The following is an 8,089-nucleotide window of genomic DNA, read 5'->3' on the forward strand; positions in this document are numbered from 1 at the left end:
CCTTACAATCATTCCATACACCAAATATAGTAGACCTATTGCAACAGTATAAGAAAAACAGACCAAAACACAAAAACTTAACTATAACCACTGAACCATGAAAATAAGGTCAAGATCAGATGACACCTGCCAGTTGGACATGTACACACTTTACTTGAAAAAAAACTTTGACTCATTTACTAAGAAAAAAAGTTAAAGATTTTTTGTAATGTTAATTTCTCTCTTATTATGAGTAACAGGATAACTATATTTGGCATGTGTGTTCCTTGCAAGGTCCCCATGCCTGTCGAAAAGTTTTCACTAGACTTCTACCTCATTTCATGAGTCAATGAACAAGGTTAAGTTTTGGTGGTCAAGTCCATATCTCAGATACTGATAGGTCTAGTATATTTGGTGTATGGAAGGATTGTAAGGTGTACATGTCCAACTAGCAGGTGTCATCTGACCTTGACCTTGTTTTCATGGTTCAGTGGTTATAGTTAAGTTTTTGTGTTTTGGTCTGTTTTTCTTGTACTGTATGGAATAGATCAACTATATTTGGTTTATGGAATGATTGTAAGGTGAACATTCAACTGGTGGGGGTTATCTCACCTTGGCCTCCTTTTCATGTTTCAGTGTTCAAAGTTTTTTAAGTTTTGCTCTTTTTTTCTTAAACTGTAGGCAATAGGTCAACTATATTTGGTGTATGGAAACATTTTATGATGTACATGTCAGTCCCGCATGTTTTATTTGACCTTGACCTCATTTTCAAGGTTCAGTGCTTATGTTTAGTTTTAGTGTTTTGGTCTGTTTTTCTTAAACTATAAGCAATAGGTCAATATAAGTCAACTATATATGTTGTATGGAAGGATTGTAAGCTGTACATGTCTGTCTGGCAGGTATCATCTGACCTTGACCTCATTTTGGTGGTTCATTGGTCAATGTTATGTTTTCATGGTTAAGTTTGTTTCTTGGATACTATTATGCAATAGATCAACTATATTAAATGCATCAATTGATTGTAACGTGTACATGTCTGCCCTACATGGTTCATTGGACTCTTCCTTATTTTCATGGTTCATTAGTCAATGTTTAGTTTACTTGGTTATGGTAATAGGTCACTATATTAAGTGTATTGAATGATTGTAAGATGTACCTGTATTTCCTGTTAGGTTTATCTGACCTTGGTAGCATTTTCGAGGGCCCTCATGGGGTTTTTGATTATGTGATTACTTGGCCGTTTTTTTAATGATTATTTGATTATTAAGCCAAATATTTCATGATTATTTGATTACCTAGGACTGTATTTTTAGTTTATGATTATTTGATTACTAAAGATAAGCAAATATTTAATGATTATGTGATTATATTGGCAAAAAAATGGTGATTATGTGATTACTAGGACCCCCCCATGAGGGGCCTCATTTTCTTGGATCGTGTTAAGTTTATGTGATAGTTGTAATAAAGCTTTATATTTAGAACTATCAACAGAATAGTTGTAATAAAGCTTTATATTTAGAACTATCAACAGAATAGTTGTAATAAAGCTTTATGTTTAGAACTATCAACAGAATAGTTGTAATAAAGCTTTATATTTAGAACTATCAACAGAATATCAATGGTTAGTAAAGAAGCACTCTTGTTTGTTTACACTTCTCTATCAGTAAATATCAAGTAAGAAAACCAAGGATTTCTCGTTCACAGTTTGAGCACACAACCACAAGACAACTTTGTTAACTCTTTTTACCTAAAAGATTAAGTCATAATCAGGGGGATCTAGGATTTTAGAAAGGGGGGGCGAAATTTTTAAAGAAATTTTGGGACCTTTTGGGGGCTAAAAAACAATAAATATGTGTAAAATGCACATGTTAAACGGTTCCTAATTTGAGCATGTATATTTTATAGTTGCTGTAAAGTGTAAGGGTTGGACATTTTTTATGCTGTATTCTTCCTATTAATTGTCTATCATAAAATGATAGTATGGATCCAAAGCTATGTACTGCTATATTACATGTGGGACTTGTTAGCAGTAAAAAATAGACATGGAAAATTCTCGTTTGTTGTATGTTAAGTTATTTACTTCCGTATTAAATCAACGTTTGATGGACTGGTCCGATTCTTTTGACTGACGCCCAGTTCGGCTTTCGCCCAGGTTTTGGAACTGTAGATGCAATTTTTGCCCTAATGTCTGTAATTTTTAAGTCCCTATCAGCAAACAAACGTCTTTATTGTTGTTTTGTTGATTACACAAAAGCATTCGATACTGTTCAAAGGCTAATGCTATTGTATAAATTATCACAAATTGGTATTCAAGGTAAACTTTTAACTGCAATTAAATCTATGTATACTAATGTGTCTGCATGTGTATGTGTTGATGGTTTTAATTCTGAATACTTTACCAATGAATTGGGCTTGATGCAGGGAGAGGTGTTATCTCCCATACTTTTTTCATTATATGTTAACGATTGTGAAATGGCTTTCATTAATAGTAATGCCATACCATATGAGATGAAAGAATTGAATTTATTTTTACTTATGTATGCTGATGATATGGTTATTTTCTCAGAATCTGTTTTGGGGTTACAAAATATGCTTGATACGTTGTGAGTATACATCAAAATGGTCATTGAGTGTTAATATTGATAAAACTAAAATTGTTGTATTTAGGAAAGGTGGAAGAGTTCATGTTGATGAGAAATGGTATTATGATAATAAGTAAATTGAAGTTGTTGATAATTTTACTTACCTTGGTGTACTTTTAAATTTTAATGGCAAATATAATATGTAACAACAGAAATTGCCAGAACAAGGTAGAAAGAATAAATGTGAAAAGTATGTGTTTACACTATGTCACTTTGTTATCACTGTTTGATACTTATATAAATTCTTTATTGGGTTATGCAAGCGAAATATGGGGTGCACATAAAGTCCTTGCAATAGAGGGAGTCCACATGAACTATTGTAAAAATATGCTTGGTGTTAATTAAGTTGTCTACTAACAATGTTATGATATATCAAGAACTAGGTAGATTGCCTCTTATTTTCACAAGAAAATGTAAGATTTTCAAATATTGATTTAAATTGCTAAATACTTCAAACTGTATATTGAAAAATTGTTATAACTACTTATATTGTGAATTAGAGAGATGTCCAAATAATAAGTGTAACTGATTGTATTTTATAAAGAACGAACTTTTTCTTATTGGTTTAGGTGATGTATGGTATAGTCAAAACCTTACTTGTGACTTGCCTGATGTATATTTTGCTGTCATAAAGCAACGTTTGTACGATTGTCTAAAACAAGAACTTGATACTCAGTTGCATATGTCTCCAAAATGTTCTAATTATAATATGTTAGATAATTTTTGTCTGCAATTTTATTTATGCAAACCAATTCCAAATGTTTACAAAAAATGTATAACAAAAATAAGATTAAGTAGCCACAACTTAGCTATAGAAAATGGAAGATTTTATGGTATAACAAGAAATAATAGAATATGTTCTTTTTGTAAAAAGGATATAGAGGATGAGTTTCATTTCATCCTCAAATGTCCACGTTTTCAAGGTTTTAGAACAATTTATATAAAACCATTTTATTGGAAAAAACCGTCGATATACAAATTTATTAAACTAATGAGAACTAATAATGTCAAAGAATTGTGTAATTTAGGTAAATTTATATTAGATCTTTTAAGCTTAGATCCGAAACGTTAAAATAATGTTTGTTCATCATTACAACACCTTCTTCTGTCACATAGTCTGTGTTTATGTATGTATTATATGTATCATTGATGTTGATATAATTGTATACATATAGTTTATATAGACTTTGGTAATAAAGATATATATATATATATATATATATATATATATATATATATATATATATATATATATATATATATATATATATATATATATATATATATATATATAAGTTAAAATAACCTCACAGATTTCTTTTTGTAAACCAGATATACGCCGGGCTATTTAATGAAATTTACAATTCGACCGACACGATTTAAGAAAGACAAACAAGTACTTTTTATCCAAATGTTTGGTTGATATGTTTCACCCAACAAAATTAAGGGAAGTGAGGGATTCCAAATTAACCAAAGGCTACGAATGAGTCTAAAATTACAAAGAGTTTATGAATGACAGTCGACAAATATAGACATAAAGGCCACACCCAGCATGCAGCCGGTTGCAGTTTGGTTTTGAAAAAAGTATTAAATATAACAGTTTGCAACTTCGGCGAAACAGACATTTCAGTCACAAATGCAACCCCCCCCCCCCAAAAAAAAATACGCCCGTTTTTTTATTCGTCATTTTTAATGCTAAATAATTCGGATGGAAATTTTCGTTTCTAATAGCAAAAAGGTGGACAAGATTATTGTTTTCAATCCAGATACGGCAAAAAATTTTGTTTTTAAAAGGCAAAAACCATAGTCAGATTTTTTCTTTCAAATATATATCTCGCACTGCCTTCTCAAACAAATGGTTCGTTCCTTAGACTTTAAATCTATCTAGAGCTTATACTGACTTGGGATCATCATTCAGCTATATGTTATTTCTAGTTAAAATAGGCTGGGGCTTTTGGGGTTACACATGTTTTCGTAGGTAAACAATATTGCTGTGGAACTTTTTATCATGAAAGTGTAATAGAGTATAACTGTCTGTCTCGTTGAATTGTGAAATAGAAGTCAATACGTTCTTGCTCAATCCTGTTTCGCTTTGAAGATGTCATGATTGTGATCCTCAGTCTATCCATGTGTTACTGTAATTTGAATTTCAAAATGACTGAGCGACGTTTTTACGGCGAACTGTTCAACTCCACCATAGCGAATCACATGAGTTTGACATAATCAGTATATAACAGCAAAACATATTATTATAGGTCCGTGTAACACTTATCAATTCAAAGTTTTAAAAAGTTTTTAAATTTTGGATTTTTGGAATTTTGATCAAAGTTTTAAAATATCAATTGTGTAAAAGTTTTGAAATTTTTAAATTTTGACCAAATTATTAAAATATTAAAATTCTAAATGTCGTTTTTAAATTTGATATAGTTTAGGAATTTGATCAAAATTTTAAAATACTAAATCTTACGTGCAATTTTGATAATTTCACTTTTTGAAAGTTTGATTTTTTAAATTTTCGATATAAATATCAAAAATAGAAAAGGGGCAAAAAGAGGGGTACCTGTAAAAAGCGAAACGAAGTAAAAGCGGAACGAAAAGAAACAATATGAATTGAAAACATAGTTAATGTACAAAATAAAACCATAGACAGACATGAAAAATTGGATGATAAAATAAATATTTCTCAAAAGAAGAGAATTCATTTCAAAACAAGACGTACGGCTCTGATATTGGCCATTTTACTTGCTGGTTTTTCTAGCACCCATATTTAAGGAGAAACAGGAGTAACAGTAAAAACTGAACAACTCGCAGTAGGTCAAATAGTATGGTTAGGTTGGGCATGTATATATATTTTCTACTCAACTCTAAGCAATAAAAAGGCTCAATACACGGTGTATTATCTCTTTTGATTTCAAATTTTTCTGTTCTGCTCTGCGACTTCTTACTTTCTGCAAGCATGTTGGCTAAATAATACAGTGGCGTAGCTTGCATGTATGCTCAGATGCTCAAGCATCCACATCATTTTGACAATAAAAAAAAGGAAAAGATAAATATATAATTGCATGTGTTCGCAGCAGAAACACACAGGTAAACCAGTATCTGAACGTAACAAGAGTGAGGATATGAGAATAGCGTTCATTTTTTTCCAAAGCTATATATATATACGTTGTCTTTCCTTTAGACTCATTTAGTTTATGGATAAATCACTGAAAAGTGCTCTCGACTTTTTTGTTCAAAGTCTACGTCGTCTACGACAAGTGCATAAGATGATGATATATATAGTTACGCAGACCTGCGGACACGCTTGGACTGAGTTTAGCAAAGCAGGGCGATGACATAACAGCGTTACTAGTTAACAAAAAATCAATCATATCCTGATATCGTTTCCAGTGACATGAAATACGACTGGTATTCATAACGGAGTGTGATCATTCCTGCATGGGCTTATAAATTCCCTTTTCCATCTAGGTACAAATAATAATTTTATTTTCAATAAAAGAACGATAAATCTCCCCGCATTCCCCGCATTGTTCATATTTTATCTATCCAAGATACAAGTGTAATAACTAAAAAAAAATTCTTATTTTTTTTCTTTCTTAATATCTTAAGAGAAATAAAAGTTTTAGGCCAAATGCATTTGGATTTTCGTTATAATGTATATTTCAAAGGTATTAATTGGTTACAAAAAATATTCGATCAGGACTTATTATCGCAAGTGTCAAACTCAAAGACATTTTTGATGATACAAGTTATTTAAGTATCACAAAAATATGTCAAGAATTGTACACATGACAGGGCTAACAAGTCCAGACGGACGGACGCCCGGTATTTCCATGTCCCTGCAACGCGTTTAGAAAAGTAATCAAAAACCCCATTGGGAGGATCAAATTCCAAGAAAAGGGAGTCACTTCGGATCCTATATTCTGAAGTTTTATATACATAAGGGCCGCTGTAATGGGTCCGTTTTTTAGATTTCAAATATAAGATCGGACGTGAAACTTTTACATCAATTATTTCTGTATTGTATGATGGCAGTTTCGAGAAAACAATAAAATTCTGTCAGAAACATATATATTGGTGGGTATTCTGCCCAGTGTCGGATTGTAGGGGCGTACACATGCATACAGGGAAAATGTCAAAAAAGTATCATTTTCTGCATAAAATGGTCAAAAAATAGTTCGTCTCGATCCGCTCGGCGACAGTTTCGCATCCACATCATTTAAACCCTGGCTACGTCACTGTAATATATCATTCCGTGTACTTTATGAACGATAATTTTTAACGTTTAAATCTGTTCTTTGTAAGTTGTTGGCCCTACATATTTAGCTTTGAGCGTTCCCTTTGAAGGTCGATCCAGAAAAGCGCTTCGGTCGTAACTTTCAATGTTTTATGTTTCATTTTTATCGGTTGTATGACGATCATAATTATATTGCCTTCTATCAATGATTTTAGTTAATATTCTTTTGGTACGGTAGGAATACTGAATGCATGGTGTCCCAATTAAGGTTGTACTAGTCAACAATATGAGGTTTTTGATATATATATATCTTATTTACGCTGAAATAAAGAGTACTAAGATCAAATATTAGTAGATTGGAGCCAAGATACTGTTACAAGGTATCTACATAAACTCACTCATACATGGATACCAGGATATAAATTTTGTCGGTTTTTGCGCCAGACGCGCGTTTCGTCTACAAAAGACTTCATCAGTGACGCTCGAATCAAATTAAGTTAAAAAGGCAATTAAAGTCAAATATAAATAAAAAGGCCAAATAAAGTAAACGTGTATGTCACTGTCGTATTTATGTGCATTATTAAATGGTTGATAGGTTATTCATCAGTTCATTCATTCATTCATTCATTCATTCATTCATTCATTCATTCATTCATTCATTCATTCATTCATTCATTCATTCATTCATTCATTCATTCATTCATTCATTCATTCATTCATTCATTCATTCATTCATTCATTCATTCATTCATTCATTCATTCATTCATTCATTCATTCATTCATTCATTCATTCATTCATTCATTCATTCATTCATTCATTCATTCATTCATTCATTCATTCATTCATTCATTCATTCATTCATTCATTCATTCATTCATTCATTCATTCATTCATTCATTCATTCATTCATTCATTCATTCATTCATTCATTCATTCATTCATTCATTCATTCATTCATTCATTCATTCATTCATTCATTCATTCATTCATTCATTCATTCATTCATTCATTCATTCATTCATTCATTCATTCATTCATTCATTCATTCATTCATTCATTCATTCATTCATTCATTCATTCATTCATTCATTCATTCATTCATTCATTCATTCATTCATTCATTCATTCATTCATTCATTCATTCATTCATTCATTCATTCATTCATTCATTCATTCATTCATTCATTCATTCATTCATTCCATTTTCTGTTTCATCATACTCATTATGA

The sequence above is a fragment of the Mytilus galloprovincialis genome, chromosome 13 (genome assembly GCF_965363235.1).
Source record: "Mytilus galloprovincialis chromosome 13, xbMytGall1.hap1.1, whole genome shotgun sequence".
Taxonomy (NCBI): domain Eukaryota; kingdom Metazoa; phylum Mollusca; class Bivalvia; order Mytilida; family Mytilidae; genus Mytilus; species Mytilus galloprovincialis.